Source organism: Lissotriton vulgaris, chromosome 9 (assembly GCF_964263255.1).
Source record: "Lissotriton vulgaris chromosome 9, aLisVul1.2, whole genome shotgun sequence".
Lineage (NCBI taxonomy): Eukaryota > Metazoa > Chordata > Amphibia > Caudata > Salamandridae > Lissotriton > Lissotriton vulgaris.
The window spans coordinates 245,872,804-245,896,300 of NC_141697.1; the positions used below are offsets into that span (position 1 = coordinate 245,872,804).

Consider the following 23,497-nt stretch of genomic DNA (forward strand, 5'->3'; position numbering starts at 1 on the left):
TGCTGACAATGTTGTACTATACTCATCAAACCCCCTCCAAGGTATTGATTAGGTATCAAGTGAGGCTAAGATATTCGGTCTGTCTCTGGGTATGCGCTCAATTTTTCAAAAACACAAATAATACTTGACTTTCAAGCAGAAAATCCAATTGCTGGCATCCGCCCTGTGGCTACTTATCTCTGGATCTAGTTCTGTGTGAGTGGACCGCATTTTGCAATTGATCTATGAGCTCCTCCTACAGTCCTCGATAGCTAAGATGCCATCTTTGAGTTGTCTTCCAATAAGCATAGTGGGACATTGCAATGTAGTTCAAATGAACATACTGCCCAAATTTCTCTCCGTCTTCCACACCATCCTGCTGTGTGCTCCCAATTCCAGATTGGAGGTTGCAATTAGCAGCTTTAACAGGGGGTACAGGAGAGCTAGATGGGCCATACCCTTCATGTAACTCTGCTTTTATCAGGGTGGATTTCAACTTCCAGATTTCAAACTTTATTTCTGGGCAGCCTTCAGCACTCATATCAGGAATCTGCTCACTAATTCCACTTCAGATTCATATGCTTTGGGTTACCAAACGGCGGTGGGGCCTGCTATCAGATTTCTTTCTTTATAGATGTCTGATCCAAACTATTTCAAGGGAGTCCAGTTTAAGATCACTAATGACATCACTCGAATGTGGCGCCAAATCAATGCTTAGCATTATGACCCTAATATCCATTCATGCATGTCCTTATGGGGTAAACCTTACTTCCTACCCATCTTCTAAGTCTTGGTACAATTTAGGCCAGAAGACAGGGTGGCAGCTCTAAGATATAAATGTGGTATGCATGTTTTCTACTTTACAAATGCTATACAACTTTCCGCAATGGTTATTTATTGTTTAAATACCTTCAGGTCTGTGATTTTTGTGCATAATCCCATGTATAAAGTTGTCTCCAATGACTTGGACATCCTGACGTATGTTTATACCACTGCAGGCATGTAATAGATCAATGTATCATACAGGATTCTGGGTGCACATAGAGACAGTGACTTAACCTTATCTGCTAAATGGAGCGTGGGTTTGGATGGGATATGCAGGCTTATGAAATTACTAACGCCTTTGATATTGTTAATCATTCAGTTTTCCCAGTAAGTCTTAAGCTTCAACAGTTCAAAACTATCTGCGTGCTATACTATACGCCGGATAGAATCTGCAAGTGGGCAACGGATAACGCTAACAATAAGGTCTGCTGTCCAAAATTAGGTCTTCATGCTGCAGATATTATCCATATCTTTGCGACCTGCCCCATATTGAATACTTTTTGGGTTCATGTAGCTCATTCTCTTTCCAGTCATCGAAGATGTGATTTACAGATCTCCACCAGAGAATTCATTTTGCGATATAAATGGAACGTTAGTACCAGGTTATCTGCTTTAATTTCAATTGCTGTTATTGCCGCCCATCTTTGGATTGCTAGCTCCTGGACCAATCCCATACCACCCACGGTTCGAGTGGTAGGCATTCTTTTGTCCTGTATTAGAACTTGAGTCCGCTATTCGTACAGTGAGGGGCTTAAAGGGACATCCACATCTTAAAGATATTTGGTGCACCAAATTTGATAATAAAATTTGTAACCGACTCGCAGTTGCATATCTGTCTGTGTTCTGTACCACCTGTAGTGTTTTCTATGATGTTGTTTCCTTGCTTCTGTGTTTCCAACCGTTGTTACTGTAAAATGTTATTGAATAATTTACTGTGATCATATTCAGTCCAAATAAAAAACATTTTAAAAAACTGGAAATGTGACACTTGAGGCTGTATTTGGCAAGCAGGACATGATGATAACATTTTGTAGAAGAAAAGCTGTAAAAAGAAAACGGTACAGTGCCACATGTGCCACTTAGGCTTGACAATCTAAACTATAAAGCGGACCCTTTACGTAAAAATAAACTGCATGTTCGTCATCAGTTGGTCAATGTTGGCCAAGTCATTAGTTTTGGTTGTTTTACCTTTCAGGCATCAACTGGTAAGTGACATGTGAAAAACATTGACAAAGCCAATTGATTTCACATAGGCAAAACCTATTTTTTTTGCCAATGCTGGTTTTTGTTTACAAGTGATTTTGCAAGTAATTTGTGCAGGCGAAGCCTAACAGTTATGTCGTCCCTATGGCTCGATTGGTTTGGGTGGGTGCTCAGGCAGCTGACCGCTCATTGATTAATTAGTTCAACGTCCGATTTCAGTAGAAACCACTAGCTGTCTACGGACTGCGTAGAAAAAGTTAAAGGTCCCGAAGATCCTGACTACCATAAAAGAAACCAAATAAGATGTGCTTTGCCAGAGAGGCTCTTCTTAGAACCCTTAAATTGTACCTTTGCAAATAGAGTAGCTGGGCTGCTGACATTACAAGGAAGGGGGCGGGTAATATAGTTGTAGCAAAACTCTAGCATAGCTCAGTATCTGGTAGATACTTCTAGCAGTTGATACCATACCTTAGAATTACCCCCAGGCATGAGACTTAATCTGTAATTGTTTTGGGTGAGCACTACCCCTGCTTGCTGGTAGGTGGTGTCCTTTGGCTCAGCGTGGCATCGTCCGCACCGAAAGGAACTTGCACAATGCCTATATTGGCCCCATTCCAGCAAGTTGACGTTAGTTATTTTCTTTCTGCGCCACTCAGTGTAGATCCAGAGAGAGCTACTCTCAGTGAATTTTTCACTTACCTTATTGAGATTTTTCTTCTGGTGTAACAGGATGTCCACTAGGAAGGCCATCTTCAAGCCCTGTGGTGCCCGTCATCGTCATATGTCGTGACGGACGCGCATCTTGTTTGCCTCTGGTGCCTCGGGTGCTACCACAACGTGACGTCCTGCATGGACTGCTGTGCCATGCAACCCAAAGCCTTGAGGGAGCGCTCCCTCCAGCTCCTTCCTGCCGACGAGCAACACCACAACTGTCTCGATCCCGAACAAGAGGAAGGTCCCGGGATTGATCATGAAGCCCCAGATCCTTGTCGTACTCCTATTCGTCTGGTAAGTTCCACAAGCGCAAGAAGAGTAAGAAGTCAGAGGTCTTTGACTTCGGCCTGTATCTTGAAGTCATCCGAAAAGATGAGCGACCATAGTCATTTAGGGACTGTTTCCCCGGTTGACCTGTGCCTGAACCTGCTCCGCGCCTCCACTATTTTCCGGGAGCCAGAGCCGTCCCGCCTAACTCAGTGAGTTTCATGAGGCCATGCACCTCAATTTTGGTCGCCCTGTTCCTGCTGGCACTCCTTTAGTCCCCGGAGCCTCGGGAGTGGTCCCCACTAGTACTTTGTCCCCGACTCCTGTCAGATTCCTTGGATCAACGCATTGATCCGGAACTGCACTGGTCCTACCACCTCGACATTCTGTGGTGCCGGTCCTGATGTAGATGCTCTCAGCCCCACCGTCCGCATACTCATCCCCGACCCAGAGCCGGATGGCTGTCGCCGAACTCCAACTGGAGCCATCCCTTCCAGGCTGGAGCCAGAGTCCTGTTTTTGTGGGCTGAGACTCAGGGAAGATTGGGAGGGGTCATTGGACCTTGAAGAATATCAACCTCTAGACCCCAACATGGACTGGTGTGAGGAATTGGCAAATGACAGCTGACTGGATACTTCTCCATATACTGGCATGCTCTCCCCCCTACAGAGACGCTTCTTTTGCTATGGTGAGGGGAAGGACTGCAGAGGTCCTGGACCTTAGTCTACCCTGTGGCAATCAAGACTAACGTCTTGACGGAGGTGTTTCAGCTAGGAGTGACCCTCTCAGAACTGTTTCTCCTGTTTAATGAAGCCCTCACAGACGTCATGCTGGGGACTTGGTCCAAAGGACTTGGTCCAAACCCTGTACAGGGGCTCCTGTGGAGCCCTGCCAAGGACCACAGATCCGGCGTAAGACTTAACGCATTTCAGTGTGGTGGTCCGCATCACCGCACTGAAATGCAGTCACGCATAATAGCGCCTCCTCAGCTGTCAAGCTCAAGTGCTAATATTCACTCATCATACTGAGACTGAAACTAAGCAGGATTGGCAGCGCACTGTGCACGCTGCTCCCGGCATGCTTGGGGGCTGGCTCAGAGTCCGCAGTTCTAGCTGGCACTCTGACATAATGTAACAATATTCACCCAACAGCACAGTACGTTTTTCATACATTCGTGAGGACATGACTCACACTTAAGTAGCCAAGGCTGGAACTCCTGCTGCTGTCGCCTGCAGCGCAGCTGCAGTTTAGAAGAATAAAGGTGCAGGCTGCAGTGGCAATAGCAGCGCTGCTCACACAGTGTGTGTCACAATTAATTAGCTAAAAATGGAGATCCCGTAACCAGGTCATCCAACAACCCACAGGCGACTCAGTGAACAGCATGGACCGCTGTGGTTGCTGGAGTGGTTCCCCCAGCAGCGCCAGCCCATAGAACACACCACCAATACGCTTCACTACTGTGCAGAGCTGCTCTGAGCTGATCTCCGAATCAAGTCCGGCCGCAGTGTTTGCCACGGGAGTCAGTGTGGCCATGAGGCGTCCCATTACCAAATTGCTTGCGAACATCGTAAAGTGTGCAATATGGCAACTCCAAAATTCGCTAACCCTAGCATTCAGGAATACTGAGTTCCTAAGAAAAAGACCAGGCACCTGCCTTTTTTTCCTTATTAACTGGGCAGAAATGGTTGGAACTAAGAGTCCATGGAGAACTAAGCTATAACCTCAGAAACCCAAATCAAAACAAGGTTGGTGCGAAGATGTAATCTCTTTATATACCTTAATTAATTCTGTGTCCCACATGGAACACAACCACTTCCTCCCCATGAAGACTTTGAAGAGAGTCTTGTGAGTTTTTCTAACGCTTAAGCTGGAATTTAGGTCCATTGATATATTGGCTGTGTGGGTAGTGGGAAAGGTGGAGGCAGAAGTTATGTGCTGAAGGTATCGCTCTGGCTCTAATTCTTTAATAGTGCTAGTAGCGCACAGTCATGATGATCATCTTCACCTGCTTTGTTTCAAGCAGGCACATGCCAGGCAGTGATGTGTGATACTAATGTTCCAAGGAGGAATGCACAAAGTTGTAAAGGGATTTTTCGGAGCCTTTGTGTAGGTCTCTTGAAAACCTTACATCTTTGCAAGAGTTGCAAATAGTTTCTGGTTGGTATTTCTGTTAGAAAGTTATGACTTTTCCGACATTTCATGTGGCACCTTTCCATAAGGTTAACAAAAGTTTGCATGATGTGTGAGCAGTCTCCTATTGTGGGATAAGTTGTGCTCAAAGCTTCGCCACCCTCCCACTTCTAAAACATTGAGGAAGCAATCAGATTGTACTTGCTTGTGAAAAGCAATGCATGTTGGGACTGAGGCTTGCATGAGACCGCAGAGCTGCAGCCCAGCATTTGTTATTGTGGTTTGCCTTGATTCGTGCAGGGGCTTCTCCGCACAGTATGATCAGTTCATGCAGACGGAGGCACGTGGTTCTGTTTAAGTCCACCTATGGAAGACTTATCCTGTTTTTGTGGTTCGGGTGTGGTGGTGGACGGGGCGTTAGGGAACATGAGTCATTTTCAGGCAATATGGCCTCTCGCTTTCTGTTTGTTATAGTCTGCTTCCAGTGCCTTGCCATTTTCAGTGCTTTGCAGCAGTTTTAAGATGATCGTTGCTTAAGAGAGTGTAATTTCTAACATTTATATGTTTCCCTCATCTAAATTGCTTGATTTTTCTCCCGAGAAAGTGGCACTCATAGTCCTTGAATGTCACTCATAATTACACTGAAATTATGAAAAAATGTCACACATAAGTAACCTGAAACCTTGGCAGTTATGCCTGTGAACAGGATGGCTGCCTGCCACCACCACCCCATCCTTAGGGGACCCCCAACTTCCTCACGCAACACCCTACCCCCGGAGAGCTCTCATGTAAATCCTAGTGCATTTGCTACCACTCCAATCCAAGAGGCTGGCACCTTAGGAAGGAAAATATTTTCTTCCACCAGCCTGGCACTGCGGTCCGTGAACATGACGTTCCTTTTGGGCTGTTACTCCAACGCCGTATGGGAATCGGTTGGGCTGGTGCTGCCCAAGGTCCCAGAGGAGGCCAGAGCCATACTCTCCCAAACTATGTCTGACGGGAAATGTACAGCTAAGTTCAAGATTGGATGTGGACTGGGCAAAGTGGTTTCTTCGTCGGTGGCCTTACGACGCCACACCTGGCTGAGAACCACTGGCTTTTCCGGGATGTCCAAGTGTTGCTTATGAACAAACCCTCCAATGGCCCCTGTTTATTCAGAGATATGGTGCACTCAGCGCTGAAGCGCTTCAAGAATAGCAAGAGCTGCGACCAGGTCCCTGATCCTTTCAATGGCCCCGCCAACCCCAGTTCACCTTTTGCGGCCCCAGAAGGGGCTTCCAGCTGCATATTTACCAGCCCAGCCACCATGGTGCGCATGCTTTCCAGGCTGCTTGTGGCCAAGGATGCGATACCCACAGACCCATCGGTCATTCAGCCATCCCTCTACAAACCCCCTCTTGTAAATAGGTTCTTGAAAGCATTGCAACACATTACCACCTTCGTCCTTCATCATGCCTCAGTCGGAGTTTCTTCTGGTCACAACATTTCTGATGTGCGCTCCCTTTGAGCCAATGCACAGTTGTCCTCTCAGGCTCTTTACTATCTAGACTGCCTTCTTGGCGGCAAAAACATCTGCACGGAGGATCAGTGAGCTTCAGGCTTTGTCACCCAAGTCTCCGTACCTGAACATCTACCCAGCCAAGCTGGTTCTTCATACTAGAGCTTCTTTCTGCCAAACTCTGTCACTCCCTTTCATGTAGGCCAGTCCATCACCCTGCCTACTTTTTACGCTCTGCTACTTCCCTTCAAGAAAGAGGAGTGACTTTACCTTCTGGACCTAAAAAGTGTGTTGTCATTCTACCTTGACCACAGCAAAGAGTTCTTGTTGGACGACCAACTGTTCGTGGGGTATTTCGGAGTGAAGAAGCAAAAGGCTGTGCAGAAGCAGGCCATTTCTCGTGCTCTGCATTCCGTTCTGCTACACATTTGTCAAGAAGCAACCCCCCACCCTCCTTCCCCAGTGTGTGCGCTCTCATTCCACCAGAGCTAAGGCTGTGACCACTGCATTAGCATGAGTAGTTCCGGTCCTGGGTATCTGTCAGACAGCAATGTGGGCTTCCCTACACACATTCACAAAGCATTACAGCCTGGACCGTCTGGACCATCAGGATGGGCTCTTTGCTCATTCTGTCCTGCAGGACTTTCTAGTGTGACTCCTTTTCACAAACCCACCTCCAGGGAGGTTTTGCTTGAGCATCTTATCTAAGGTGAGGAATCTTAGGCTAGCAGTCTCTATTAGATGAAAAAGTTACTTACATTCGGTAACACCTTGTCTGGTAGATACTCCATCTAGATGGAGATTCCTTACTGACGCGCTCATCCTCCCCACTCTGCGAACTGATTTCTAGTGACAGGGCTCTCCCCTTGCAGGGCCACACCAGTGGTCTGTGTTCTTTTTGGCTCCGCACTCCTGGCATGGAAAGTCACAAAAAGAAGCTGACGTCAGCAGGTTAGGGTGGTGCCCATATAGGCACCATGCACGACACTTCCTTCTCCGATGATGCCACGCGAGGCCGTACAACGCCACCTACCAACGCGCTGCTCACGAAAATGTTTCCAGATCCAGTCTGACACCTGAAGATAATTTAAGGTAAGGAATCTGTACCTAGGTAGTCTCTACCAGGTAAGGTGGTGCCAAAGGTAAGTAAAATGTCTTTGCTTACGTAAAAATCAAAAGATGTCCCCTTTTTTCATTCTATGATAGTCAGATTTTTCCATTTTGTGTTCTTTTCAGGGTTTTTGGGTCAAAGCCTAGCGTAAGACTGCGCACATGCACAGTCTCGCTGGCGAGATTTAGTGTCAGGAGGGTTCACTAGCGGGCTTTACGCCCCGCCCCTCTGTCCCATTGGCCGGCGTCACCGTTCATGCTAAACGGTGGCCAGCCATTAGGAAAGAGCGTCCTCTGACATACATTTTTCTCTTTTTTGTCTGTCCCACTTGGACTGGCTGCCCCGACTTACTGCTGGTTTAAAAGATTTGTTATCTTCTTTATGGGTCCAAACAGATGGCCCCATAAAGAAAATAAACCTTTAACGCCAGCAGGAAGTCCGGCCGAGCCCTGTCCAACTGGGACGACAAAAAGAGGAAAGTCTACGTCGTGGCAGTGTCGGTCGCGATTATACCAAAATGAAAGTAATAGATGTTTATTCTATTTCTTTACAATTGGTATAATTGCGGCACCCGCGCTTTACTTATAACATTTTATAAGTACAGCGCGGGTGCCGCGGCTGCCTGGTGAGCGCTTGTTCTTTCCTTGGGGCTGGTGCATCTCACTGTGAAAAAAAGGTGACGTCAGGAGTTACATACTCTGTAGTATATGTCTCACTGTGCAGTAACAGAAGACAAGCTAGTCCCTGCTCGTTTGCCTTCTGTCCTTAGGTGGAGCATCTCGTCGTGTTGTAAGACGAGGACGATTTCTCCCAGACTGTCTTCTGTACTTAGAGCCCAACATCATCAACGTTACAAGATGAGAGCTACCCCCTTCACTGCTGTCTATGGATGGGTCAGCTCGCTGTGACATCACAAGGTCTGTTTGTTTTTTCGTGAGTGGATCATATAAATGTGACATCACAAGCAGAGGGGCTGCTATACCCCCACAATGTCTAGGGGTATTGTGGTGTGAAAACATTTCTGACGTCACTAAAACATAGTCCACATCATGGACACGAGGCAGCCATAAGAAGAGCAGCTTTGTGATGTCACAGTTAGATACATACGCCCCACAATGGTGGACCGGGGTGTATGTATCTAACTGACATCACAAAGCTGCTCTTCTTATGGCTGCCTCGTGTCCATGATGTGGACTATGTTTTAGTGACGTCAGAAATGTTTTTTCTCTCAAAACGCCTTCTATATATGGAGATTGGACAGGATCATTTCATTGTGACCTCATAAATGCACGAGTTACCCTCCCCACCACACCACCTCCCTTGTGACTGAGGCTGAGCATAGTACTGTGACGTCACAAGAGCAATTCTTTGTCTTTTGTCCTTGGGGCGGGTCATCTCATCATGACATCACAAAAGCTTGGGCTATTCCCCTCGCGCTTATCTTGTCCACAGGAAGGTTCATCTCATTATAGAAGCACAGATGGCTCAGCCTGTCACCGCCACCTTTTCAGTGGGGTAGTCCTCATTATGACGTTAAAGATCAGTGCCTCGCCCCTTTTTCTCTTGGTCTCACCCAAGAGGGCTGGCAGCTGCTGCAGCGTGTTAGTTCTTTCTACTGCTTGTTGGCCAGCAGGCAGAATCTGACTGCAAGGGAGACGCTTGGAGTGCCTGCAGCTGATCGCGGGCGAAACCGAGCATCACTGGGGATCGGATCGCATCCTGTCTAAGGCGCAGCGTGAAATATAAGAGCCCTGGAGAGGAGCAGAGTGTTTCCTCACCATGGACTGTACCTGGGTCTGCGAGCGGGATCGGGAGTAGAGTTGAGCGGAGCCCCCCGTGGGAACCATGAGTGCTGGTGAGATACAGGCAGAAAAGTTTGGAGGAAACTGCGCATCCGGACCAAGGCATTAGGGCAGAATAATTACACCAGGCTCGGATGCTCCGCCAGCGCCCCCTCTGCGGTTGGACCGAGCCCTCCTTTCCTCGGTAGCCCCTTTCCAGCGGTAGTTATTTGCGGGTGGGTCCTCCTGTATCCGGCAAATGTCGAGACTGGAGCCTCTCTGCCTGGGAGGAGTGTGTTGAGTTCCATTCTACTCTGGCGATCGCGGGATGCGTGAATTTCCCTTTACTGCTGTCGGTGTTCTTGCTTTCAGGACTGTTTCGGGAAAGTTAGTACCAGGGTGAGTTTTGATTACCTGCTGCACTGCAATTGGTAGTGGCTAATTTACTAGGAGAAAAGAAGAAATAAGCGACGAAATAGGAATCTAACATAATTCATAAACTGTACTGCGTAAGCAGTTTTACTTGAAACATAACGCCCGCAATGCATAAATAAGAGATGAAGACAAATGTAATAATAAAGCAACACTAAACGCCAGCCTAATGTTCCTCTATAGCCAGTGTTACTCTTAAAGCTGGCCGCAGGGCTGTCTCCTGACCCTAACAGTGTTGTTAACCCAAAGCCCTGAATTTAAGTAAATAAAGACACCATATGCCTGCCCACTGGTATGTAAAGAAGTCCATAAATCTGTTGAGTTTAAAAGATGTATTCCAATAAAGTAAGACACCGATTAGCTTTCCATCTTCAGTCCTTCTGGTGCACTGTATCAGTAATTAGCCGGTAGCCAGGTGAAACGACTGAAACATGGAATACACAATTGAATACAAACAATGGTCATAACAGATACCTCTCTTGAATGCAAACAATAACAATGACCTTGCGCAATGACACGAGGAATACGATCAAAGTAAACTCACTTAAAGGGGAACACAACACATCTTCCCCCTTTATAAATATATTAATAACTCAATCGGAAAGATCTTCACAGATATAGTCATCTAACCATTTAGGTTTTGTGCGAGTACGAACACGACAATCATTAGCATCATAGAATTTTCAGTAATGACATCTCGCTGTTGCACCACCAACATTAACATTTGATGTATTATCTGTAGTACCCAAATCGACTGCTTCTGATGTAGTGTTACAATTATCAGAACCTACAAAATCACCTGCAACATCAGTGGTTCTAGCAGTGTCAGCAAAAACACCAGCAGAAATTTCAGTAATCTTTGTTGCATCAGCTATAATACTAGTATCAACCACTGTACCCGAACTTCCAAAACCAGCATCAGCCATGCTGCTCTTCACAAAGGAAGATTCAACAGCAGAGCAACCGCTAGGGCCAGCAATAGAAGACTCATCAGTAGATTGACAATTCAAGTTAGCATCAGCATGGACAACAGACTGAGTCAAACTGGTATCATCATAGGAATTAGTGCGAATGAGATCATCAATAATAATAAAATATTGAGAAGCTTTCCTTGATAAAGCAGGACTCTCCTTTTTGTTGCACAAATGGATCTCACTTTTCAGAACTGCAATGCGTTTCATGTTCCATACTTTTCCATTGTTCAGTTGTACAGCATTGCAAAAGACTTTAATGACTTTTAAAGGTTCAGAATATACGCTTTCACCTTTCTTTAATTTCCAAGGTTTTTTAACTTTAACCCAAGTTCCAACCTTGATGTCACAAGTCTTAACATTGTGTTTAAGATCATAAATGTCCTTACTTTTTAAATGTTTGCTTTTGATTCTAGATTTTAGAACATCCATCGATACACAAGATTTGTGTTCATCACCAATCCACTGAGGATTACTTTTCGTGCGAACCGTTCTCCCTCTCATGACTTCGAAAGGTGATACACCTAACACATCATGTGGAGTGGTAATATATATCCAAATTGTCTTAAATAATTGCACCTTCCAATCACAATTGTTGCTAATGGCAGATTGTATGGCGTTCTTCAAAACTCTATTGAAGCGCTCAATCATGCCATTACCACTTTGATTGTATAGGGACGTAGTACAATGTCTAATGCCAACTTTATTAAAATACTCTTTAGCAATTTTCGAAGTAAATTGGACATCATTGTCACTAATTAAAATTGCAGGAAGTCTTTCACCAACAAAAACACAATAAATGTGATGACTTCTCAGAATTAACCTTATCAACAAATTTTAACACTGTCCACCTAGAGAAAGGATCAATTATTGCCAACACATATTTGTTCTGTAAACCAATGGGCCCCATAATATCAATAGCTACAGTGTGCCATGGAGATTTAGAAATTATAGGATCTACCATGGGAGGTTTAAGAGTCACTAAAGTTTTATCTGAATTGGCACACCAGACACAATTCCTTATGGATCTTTCGATAGATATGTCCATCCCTGGCCACCAACACCATTGCTTAATTCTCCGTTTAGTTTTCACAATGCCACTGTGGCCCTCATGGCACATTTTGATTACATTCTCTCTGAGTTGGGAAGGAGGAATAACTCTCTCCTCATGATATTTCCATGTGAAATGGATAACTCATCACGAACTTCCCATAATTGTTTAAATTCTTCTGGTAAGGAATTTTTTGTGGCCACCCATTAGTAATGAAAATGAAATTTTTTTGTAATAAACTGTCCTCTTTATAAGACTGTCTCCATACACCTTTGTCAATATTAGGTAAACCCTGATCATGTACTAAAGCTACTTGAATGTTCTCCCAATCATGGTCTGAGCTGTCAGACAAATTTGTGGGCAGGTGTGACAAAAATTTTGCTACAACATTTTCCTTACCAGGGACGTAGACAATTTTATAGATGTAATCTTGCAATCTTAATGACATTCTTGCTATTCTAGGAGAAGCATTAAATAATCCCTCTGTGGTCAAAAGTTTTACTAACTGTTTATGATCAGTGCGAAGAACAACTGGCTTACCCCATACAAAAGCTATGAAATGCTCAAGAGCCCAGATGCAGGCTAGCATCTCCTTTTCAATCACTGATCATTTTTCCTCAGTGGGTGACAAAACACGAGAAGCATAGGCAATAATGAATTCTTTTCCTTCTAGATTGACTTGAGAAAGCACCCCTCCCACCCCTTTATTACTTGCATCTACAGTAATAAAGTTCTTAAATTCTGAATCAAAGGCACTTTTAAGGCAGGTGCATCAGAAATAGCTTTCTTAATGTCTCCAAACTCGTTGTCACAATCTGTAGTCCAATTAAATATATTTTTGTTTAAACTGATGAATAATGAAAATTCTACTCGAGAAATTCTGCACAAATTTAGAGTAAAATTCTACCAACCCAATGAATGAACGAACTTCATCCTTGTTTTTAGGATGAAGAGCATTTAGAACAGAATCAACTAAGGCAGGTTTAGTAGAGACCCCATCTCCACTGATGACGTGTCCTAAATATGTTATGGATTTTTCAGCAAATTAACACTGTGTTTTCAGCAGTTAACCCTTTATCCTCAAGAATACTCAAAGCTTCCATGAGCAAACCATCATGTTCTTGTCTGTCTTTTCCAAAAACCAAAATGTTGTCTTGAAAACACCGTACATTATTATATTTGTTAAAAAGTTGGTGCATTAACCTTTAGAAAATTGCTGCAGCAGATGCAAGCCCAAAAGGTAACCGTTTATATTGAAAACATCCTGAAGGTGTTAGGAAAGCAGTTAAATGTTTACTGTCACTAGTTAGAGGAATCTGATGATAAGCAGCGATAAATCTATCGTGGAAAACCACTTTGCATCCTTAATCTAAACTAAACATGCCCTTGCACAACTCTGAATTGCCATCTAATAACATGACTGGGTCATCACAATTTGGATTAAGAATTATACCACGGTTCCCTTGATCCCTCCAACCAAGTACTTACGGGCCTTTCCTTGAAACATACAGTTTACCATACGCTTCTCTCCCCTTAAATCTAAATAGAAGAGAGCGGTAACCCACCATATACATTTCTTCTCCTGAAAAACCTTCTGGATGAATGTCAGGAGAAAGTAACACATGACCTAGTTTGTCCACAAACTTACTTACCCAAACCTCTTCATTAACTATGGTGTAAGGGGATCCAGAATCAGCATATATTTGGACATTAACACCACCTAAAGATGTTAAACATAATAGTTTATTTTTGTTATCACCATTTCTTTCAACAATGTTCAGCAAAAACAATTCTCTGGACTCAAAAGCACAGTTACCAGTGTTTTCCATATCTGTGATTATGTGAGAAGATAACCTTTCAACTAATTTTTCATCAGAACTTGTGGCATCATCATGCACACACTTCACTTTCCCATAATTTTTCCTGTGACACACTTTAGCAAAATGACCAATGATATTACAATTTGAACTTCTTTGTTTTAAAGCAGGACAAGTTTTGCTCGAAGCAAAATGTGAACTACTATCACACCTATAGCATTTGAAATTGTCATTCTTTTTGGAAGAGTCATACTTTAAAGTTTTAGAGATAAACTATTTGTTCTTTTTATAAGATTTGTCTTTGAATTTTCTGACAGTAATATCAGTTTTATCTTCCCCATTGTTATCACTTTTAAGTGCTTTAGCATTGCGACTAGATAACTCTGCTTTTCTCACAAGAGCCAAAATGTCTTTCAAATCTGCATCTCCATTGATCCATAAACTATCTTGAATGGACGTATCTCTAGTATGCATTACGACCTGATCTCTTCTAAATTGATCTTGTAAATGATCAAACTTACAATCATCGGCAATAAGTCTGAGTGCAGAAACATAATCATCAATAGTCTCATTAGGTTCCTGCTTCCTTTGAAAAAATGTGCATCTGGTTTTACCTATACAAACTTGTGGTGCAAAATGGTTGTCAAAATCTTTTAAAATAATAAGAAATTCATTAGTGTCACCACTTGTTGTTCCTTTTTGCATGCTTTCATAGGCTTTTAATCATCCAGGGGCAATTGAGTATAAGAAAAGAGTTTTCGTTCTGTCTGCAGACATTTTGTTATCCTCATCAACAGTTTTGATGAAATTAAAGAAATATGCCTTCCAATCTAAACATTTCATGCTAGGTGAGGCTCCGGATGGCCAAAAAGTTTGAGGGGTTTGAATAGTGAAACTTTGTTGTGTAGCCATAACTAAATGTCAATAAATGAGTGCTAGAATAAACAAAGTTGTTGAAAGCTAGAAGAAATAAAATGAATTAAAATGCTGTGTAAAACAGTAAAAGAAACACCAAAATGTACAGCACCAGTTCAATGCTGTCGAAATGATACAGAAGCAGAAATGACCGAATCAACTGTGCTTTTTAAAGAAAAATCAAAATAGCGTCACGTAAATTGCCTTGGTACTTGGCTTTCCACAGGAAGTAGAAGTGCGTGTTAGCGAGGCGTAACGTTGCGTGTGAGCGATGTGCTTCCGAGGTTCAGAAGAAGCTGACGTCATTCATTCCGCAATCAGAAATCCGATTCGACCTTGCGCGTGCAGAATGTTTTGAAAGACGCTCCGCTCAACCGGCGATAAGGTAGAGCATACGTTCAGAGACACGCTGCAGTCTCGCGCACACAGTCCACTCCACGAGATGCTCCACAGAAACGGAAATTCCCAATGAAATTCCTGTGCCAGTGAAATCGCTCAAAAGCTGCTCACCTCCATAAGCAGGCTATTCAATACGACAATCCTCACCAAAGTTGTTAAAATAAAATCGCCAAACAACTCACGGATTGATAATCCAGGACAGGGAAACAAAAATCCAAGAAAGGCTGGAAAGCAAATAGTAATACATCCTTGACGTTTAGAAAGGTAAAGATTTCCATTAAAAAAAATCTTTAAAATAATAATAATTGTGGGTTCTTGATATCGGTGTCTTGAACCAATCGTCGCCAAAATTGTTATGTAAAGAAGTCCATGAATCTGAGTTTAAAAGATTTAATCCAATAAAGTAAGACACCGATTAGCTTTCCATCTTCAGTCCTTCTCCTGGTGTACCGTATCAGTAATGAGCCGGTAGCCAGGTGAAACGACTGAAACATGGAATACACAATTGAATACAAACAATGTTCATAACAGATACTTCGCTCTGATGCACGAGGAATACTACATGTAATTGAATGCAAACAATAACAATGACCTCGAGCAATGACACGAGGAATACGATCAAAGTAAACTCACTTAAAAGGGCACAACACCCACCTACCTCTACACTAAATGCTAAGCATTATGCCTAACTCTCGCTGTTGTCGTGAGTCCACTGCTAAGACTTACCCCATACTTAATACTAACATTAATTTTTATTTTTGTTTAGTCTTAAAGTGCAATCAATATAAGAAATGTCATTATGTCTGATTTAGCCGATTTCTTCTATGGTTTTATACATTTTACGCAGAAGGTGGCTGGATGGGGCTATGGCTGCGAACATTTAATGTCGTAGGTGGTTGGATGTGGCTATGGTTGCATACATTTCACACAGCAAGTGGCTATGGTTGCGAACATTTTATGCAGTATTTGGTTGGATGTGGTTGTGTACATTTCACGGAGCAAGTGGTTGGTTGCATGTTGCTATGGTTGCATACATTTCACACAGCAAGTGGCTGAATCTGGCTATGGTTGCATAGATTTCATGCAGTAGGTGGCTGGATGTGGCTATGGTTGCATGCATTTCACGCAGTAGGTGGCTGGATGTGGCTGTGGTTGCATACATTTCACGCATTAGGTGGTTGGATGTCGCTACGGTTGACCACATTTCATGGAGTGGTGTGGACTCTGAGGAACACCAGCAGTGAGCGGTCTAGCGCTCCTGACGTCCAGAGGGACACCTAATTAAGGCGAGCATCTGGGGGAAAGCCCCTGATGAGACATTGAATGCTGCATAACGCTTGGCGCCTTACTATCGCGCTGTTCTTTTAACGCTCCTTTTACTTATTTTATTTCTTTTGTGTTGTTTATCCCTTGCTTTTAGCTGGTAGTATTTAGGGCCCCCTTACCTGCATTCTAATTGGAATTCACCGCATTTTTCGCGGGCCCGGTTCCGGGTGGTGGGGTAATAACGGGCGCCATCTTGGAGTGGTGTAGACTCTGAGGAACACCAGCAGTAAGCGGTCTAGCGCTCCTGACGTCCAGAGGGACACCTATTTAAGGCGAGCATCTGGGGGAAAGCCCTTGATGAGACATTGAATGCTGCATAACGTTTGGCGCCTTACTATCGCGCTGTTCTTTTAACGCTCCTTTTACTTATTTTATTTCTTTTGTGTTGTTTATCCCTTGCTTTTAGCTGGTAGTATTTAGGGCCCCCTTACCTGCATTCTAATTGGAATTCACCACATTTTTCGCGGGCCCGGTTCCGGGTGGTGGGGTAATAACGAGCGCCATCTTGGAGTGGTGTGGACTCTGAGGAACACCAGCAGTGAGCGGTCTAGCGCTCCTGACGTCCAGAGGGAACACCTATTTAAAGCTCACTCTTCCGCGCAGCGGACTCGCACAGCGGGCTTGCCTTCGCTGTGCCGGAGTCGTGCCAGAGTCCTGCCCGTCTGCGCCCGTCAGCGCTAAGGCAGCGTGGGCCGCGGCAGGACTCTATGTACCGTCCTTGCCATCATGACATCTCTCACGGTTAGGTATCAACGGGAGGAGCTGCTGGCCATTTGGGGACTGGTCACCGCCTGTGATCTACCTCCTGTGACCCCTATATGTGGCCCTTTTCGCTGCATATGTGGTAAGTGGGCTTTGAACGCCCCGTCGCGCATCAAATCATTACGTTTCGCCTCTCGGCAGAATTGCATGCCGCGGAAGCGGAACCTTAATATTTGGAACCTGAATGTCAGGTCACTGGTAAAACACTATCAGGAGATTTATGACCTTCTTAAATCTGAGTCCCACGACATTCTATTTTTAACCGAAACCTGGCTGCAGGACTCAGACTCTTCTATACTGAACCTTGCCTTTCCCCCGGACTATGCTACTTTTATGCTTAACCGGGGTACGAGAGGAGGTGGTATCGCGATGGCTGTTAAGCTGTGTTACCCCTGTGAATGGAAAGCCCTTCAACTCCCAGGTAGTGAATGCGCTTTGTTTAAAATCTCCTTCAATCATCATTTTACCCTCTCTGGTCTTTTAATATACCTCCCTCCGGGATGCGATGCTGCCTTTAGAGCTGCTCTCCCGGATTTTATAAGCACAGAAGCACTAGGCTGTGCGAATTTTAATGTCATCGGTGACCTCAATCTTCATCTGGACTGTCTGTCTTCCCCCGCCATTCGGAGTTTTTTGGCCGACTTAGAGGCCTTGCAGCTTTCCCAGCTGGTGACCGCTCCTACGCACCGTGATGGGCATTTACTTGACCCGTTTTTTACTAACTTAGAGGACATTAAAGTACTTTGTCCCATACGGATGATCTGGACCGATCACATGCTGGTAAAAATGGTTGTCCCTATATCTGACCCCCTTTATGTTTCTAAGGACAGAACAATCCTTACACGTCACTGGAATAAATTAAAACTGGAGGACTTCTATGATCTTTTAGAGAAAGTACCCCTGGGCCCGGTATCCAACGTGGATGATGGTTATGATTCCTTTTGTGCGTGGATTTCTCGCGCTCCTGATACTTTGGTGCCTCTGGTATGGTCTAAACAGGGCACTAAGGAGCATAGTCCGTGGTATAACGATACCTTAGCATCTCTCAAAAGAGCTTGCAGGCAGGCTGAAAGGCTTTGGAGGAAATCATTTGATCCTGAGCTTAAGGCCTGCTATTTTGCTACGGTAAAGGTTTACCACAAAGTGGTATGTAGAACTCGTGCCGCCTATTACGCTCAAGAGTTTGGGAATAGCCCTAACCCTGCGAAACTTATCTTTAAGGTCTTAAAAGACCTTGTGGCTAAGAGGACTACGGCAGCTGAAATACGCTCAGACTCCCACTGCGAGGGTCTGGCCTCTTTTTTCCTCGAGAAGGTGTTAGCCATATATCGTTCCTTCCCCACAGCCTCGTCTAAATTAGAGCGAGTCTGTTGTACTGTGGGAGATAGTGAGTGTCTTGTCACCCTACCTTCTAAGACACGGGAGGCTTTTGATCATCTGAGCCATAAAATTAAGTCGGGCTCTCCTGCAGATCCGCTTAAACCGGCTCAGCTTAGGACCATGCTGCCGTTTTGCAGTGATCCGGTGTTGTCCCTGATTAATCTGTCTCTATCCTCAGGGGTAGTTCCTATCAGGTGAAAGCAGGCCGTTGTCACACCCATATTGAAGAAGGCTAACCTCGATCCTCTCAAATTTGAGAACTATCGCCCGATCTCCCTGCTTCCCTGGGCCACAAAAGTTGCTGAGGCCCATGTGAACAGTATCCTGGCTGACCATCTGACCAGAGCCAACATCCTAGACCCAACCCAGAATGGGTTTCGTGCGGGCCACAGCACGGAAACGGCCCTACTTTCCATGGTCGAACACCTACATTCTGTGCTTGATGCGGGTCGGACAGCGGCACTACTACTATTAGACCTTAGTGCCGCGTTCGACACTGTATCGCACAGGATTTTACTTAAGCGACTAGGGGAAGTGGGAGTCAAGGGCTTGGCCCTATGCTGGTTTCGATCTTTCCTTACGGATCGATCGTTCCAGGTTGCGATTCCACCTGGCAAGTCCAAACCATACCCGTTGTCCCTGGGGGTCCCACAGGGGTCTTCGTTGAGTCCCACTCTTTTCAATCTGTACGTGAGACCGCTGGCTGCAGTCGTCAAACAGTGGGGCCTGACGATGGTCTCATATGCTGATGACACGCAGCTGGCGGTCACGTTGAGTGGAAACTCTGATGTGGAGGCCCTCAGGTTCAGGGATGGTTTGCGTGCCGTGGCCAATTGGATGAATTCTAACTGTCTTCAATTGAACACCATGAAGACAAAGGTCATGGTGGTCGGCAAACAAGTGGGATTGTGGGGTGATGACTGGTGGCCTTCTGAACTGGGTGTGACCCCCCTCTCCGGCTTCGGAGATAAAAAATCTTGGGGTTTGGCTAGATTCTACACTTCGCTTCACCTGCCACACCAAGAGGGTGGCGGCCTCTTGCTATGGCATTATTAGAGGTCTTAGGCCCATACTGGAATTCTTTGATGCCCCCACCAGACAGCTGGTGGTTCATGCATCAGTACTGTCCCGGCTGGACTTAGCCAGCTCGCTCCTGGCCGGGCTTAATCAGTCGGAACTTACCCGCCTGCAGCGCGTGCAAAACGCCGCAGCCAGAGTAGTGGTAGGTCTGCCTAGGCGGTGCTCGGTAGCAAAAACGCTGCACTCCCTCCATTGACTCCCTGTTAAGCAGAGGATTGAATTTAAAGTGCTCTGCCTGGCATTTAAAATTCTCAAAGGCATGTCTCCCCAAATTCTGGCTAATCATTTAACTCCCTATGTCCCTCTGCGAGCATTGAGATCGTTAGGCCAGAATTTAGCAGTGGTTCCCCGCTTCAGGCTGAGCAGAACCGGCGGCCGCTCCTTTCGAGTGTTAGCTGCGAAGTTGTGGAATCTTCTTCCCTGTGAGATCCGGGCTATAGATGACCTTCTCCAGTTCAGGCGCACCATTAATACGCTTCTGTTTGTTTAATGGCTTGGTCTCTTCTTTACCCTTCTCTCTTTGATGTTATGCTGTGTCTGTCTCCTTATAGCGCCAGGACGCCCCTTTGCTGGGGCAGCTGTGCGCTGTATAAATAAAAATAACATAACATAACATACAGCCGGTTGTTGAATGTGGCTACGGTTGCATGCATTTCACGCAGTAGGTAGCTGGATGTGGCTATGGTTGCATACATTTCTTGCAGAAGGTGGTTGGATGTGGCTATGTTTGCATACATAGTAGCAAAAAGAAGCACAAAGTTCCCCAGTAGGACTAAAAAGAAAGAGTGTGTGTGTGTATGGTGTAAATGGAAAGATCCAAGAGGGAAGGCGGAAAGGGGAATTTCCCTCTTGGGAACTAGAACCCTCACACACCCAGCGAGCTAGGTGTCATGCTTCATCATATGGGTCCTGCTCCTCGTCAGACTGGCGCTGCAATGTCTGACGGGCACCCGCGAAGGGGCTCTTTAGCGGATATCTTTTGTTCCAGCCATATGGTGCATGCGTGTGAGAGGGCAAGTGAAAGTGTAGTCGTGAAAAAGTGGTGGTGATTTAAAAAGGTTAGTTCGTCCACAAAGAATTTTAATAGCGTGGCTAACTCCCTTGGTTAAAATAGTGGGAGGGGAGATAGACACCACGAGTGTTCGTGGCGAAGATATCTGCAACCCTCTGTTTAGGTCGGCATGTTTCTTGCTAATCTAGCAATACCTCAGCGACGCTCCAGATCCCGCACGGATCACGCGTGGGGGTAGGTGTGCAGGCAGAGACCGCACTCCGTTTGGGTCCCTGACTCCTCTGTGCAGGTCCCACAGGAGCAGACTGTGGGGCACCTTAGGAACAAACTTAGGGTTGCAACACTTGAGGCAGGACCAGTTGGCCTGCCCCACCACAGACCTTAAAAACTAAAGGTTGTATGAAATCAATTTTTAATTCACTGTTCATTCACTGTGTAGTACTTGACACCAAGGTCTTGAGGAATTGCTAGATTAGCAAGAAACATGTCGACCTAAACAGAGGGTTGCAGATATCTTCGCCACAAACACTCGTGGTGTCTATCTCCCCTCCCACTATTTTAACCAAGGGAGTTAGCCACGCTATTAAAATTCTTTGTGGACTAACTAACCTTTTTTAATCACCACCACTTTTTCACAACTACACTTTCACTTGCCCTCTCACACGCATGCACCATATTGCTGGAACAAAAGATCTTCGCTAAAGATCCCTTTCGCGGGTGCCCGTCAGACATTGCAGCGCCAGTCTGTCGAGGAGCAGGACCCATATGATGAAGCATGACACCTAGCTCGCTGGGGGTGTGAGGGTTCTAGTTCCCAAGAGGGAAATTCCCCTTTCCGCCTTCCCTCTTGGATCTTTCCATTTACACCATACACACACACACTCTTTCTTTTTAGTCCTACTGGGGAACTTTGTGCTTCTTTTTGCTACTAGTGACTTGGACATGTACACTGGACCCCGTTAAAAATTGTCCTCCTGTAGTTCCTTTCTTTGTTACAATATGTTTGCATACATTTCATGAGTAGGCAGCTGGATGTGGTTATGTTTGCATACATTTTATGCAGTTGGTGGCTGGATGTGGCTATGGTATGGTTGCATACATTTCACGCAGCTATTGGCTGGATGTGGCTATGTTTGCATACATTTCACGCAGCTGGTGGCTGGCTATGGTTGCATACATTTCACGCAGCTGGTGGCTGGATGTGGCTATGTTTGCATACATTTCATGCAGTTTTTGACTGGATGTGGCTATGGTTGCATGCATTTCACGCAGTAGGTGGTTGGATGTGGCTGTGTTTGCATACATTTCATGCATTAGGTGGTTGGATATCGCTACGGTTGCACACATTTCATACAGCGGGTGGTTGAATGTGGCTACGGTTGCATGCATTTCACGCAGTAGGTATCTAGATGTGGCTATGGTTGCATACATTTCACGCAGTAGGTAGTTGGATGTGGCTATGTTTGTATACATTTAACGGAGCAGGTGGCTGGATGTGGCTGTGATTGCATACATTTCATGCAGTAGGTAGCTAGTTATGTTTGCATACGTTTTATGCAGTAGGTGGCTGGATGTGGCTATGGTATGGTTGCATACATTTCATGCAGGTGGTGGCTGGATGTGGCTATGTTTGCATACATTGTATGCAGTAGGTAGCTGGATGTGGTTATGTTTGCATACATTTTATGCAGTTGGTGGCTGGATGTGGCTGTGGTATGGTTGCATACATTTCACGTGGCTGGATGTGACTGTTTGTATACATTTCATACAGTAGGTCGCTGAATGTGGCTGTTTGCATACATTTCATGCAGCTGGTGGCTGGAAGTTGCTATGTTTGCATACATTTCATGCAGTAGGTGGCTGGTTATGGCTATGGTTGCATACATTTCACGCAGTAGGTGGTTGGATGTGGCTACGGTTGCACACATTGCATACAGCGGGTGGTTGAATGTGGCTATGGCCTCTGCCTTTTCCTCTGACGTTTTTTCCACGTCGCTAAAAGCAGGAATAAATATACCCTTCAGCTGAAGTAAACTTAGCCTGGCGATAGTAACTGGAACCCATAATGTAAAGGTTAACAGATTTCTAAAAATACAAGTCAGAGACTGGGTATATCCGCCTACTATCCAAATCTGTGTACTTCTTGTCGGAAATCGGGACATGCACAGACACCTCTCTTCATTCTGATGGCATGAAATGAGTGACAGTGAATCGGGTACCAGCATGATAGGCCATTTCGGCTCTTCCATAACTCCGATGAAGGTTAGCGCTCTAAAAAAAAAAAATGCATTAAAAATGCAATAGGTCGCACCTTTCATTAAGTTAAAGCCATTTGCTTTGCTATACAATACCATTAGCAAAGCAAATGGCTTTAACTTAATAAAAGGCGAGACCTATTGCATTTTCAATGCTTATTTTTAAGTGCCTTTACAGTAAAAGTAGAATTTTTATTAGAAAAAGAATTCATGAATGTTAACAGGCATGCATCTGAGCAAGAATGTGTAAATAAGATCTACGTTAAGTGAATTGATCTGATTTATTTACAGGGGTGTGAAATTTCAAAACTTATCTACGTGCCCAAGGGATGAGATGCTTTAGAAATCTACCTGTACTGAAAAACGATAGTTTCTCCTATGCCACGCAGTGAATTGACAAATTATGGCAGCGTTCTCATTACATCAGAGTTTTGATGAAGCCTCTCCAATCAAGCTGAGGCTCATACTATATTAAGGTTAAAGGTTGAGACGAATGTTTAACGTTATCCACCAACTCCTCTCCAATCTTTTTCTACATTGGAAAAGGTTGGACATTTACTCCAAACTAGGGTAGTAGTAAATGGTTTTC

General features: G+C 44.8%; 1 protein-coding gene across 4 annotated transcripts in view; it reads left to right on the forward strand.

The window, feature by feature from the left end:
* DDHD1 (DDHD domain containing 1) overlaps positions 1 to 23,497 on the forward strand; it is a 463,741-nt gene that overhangs the window by 434,094 nt on the left and 6,150 nt on the right. The gene's annotated exons all lie outside the window — the stretch shown is intronic.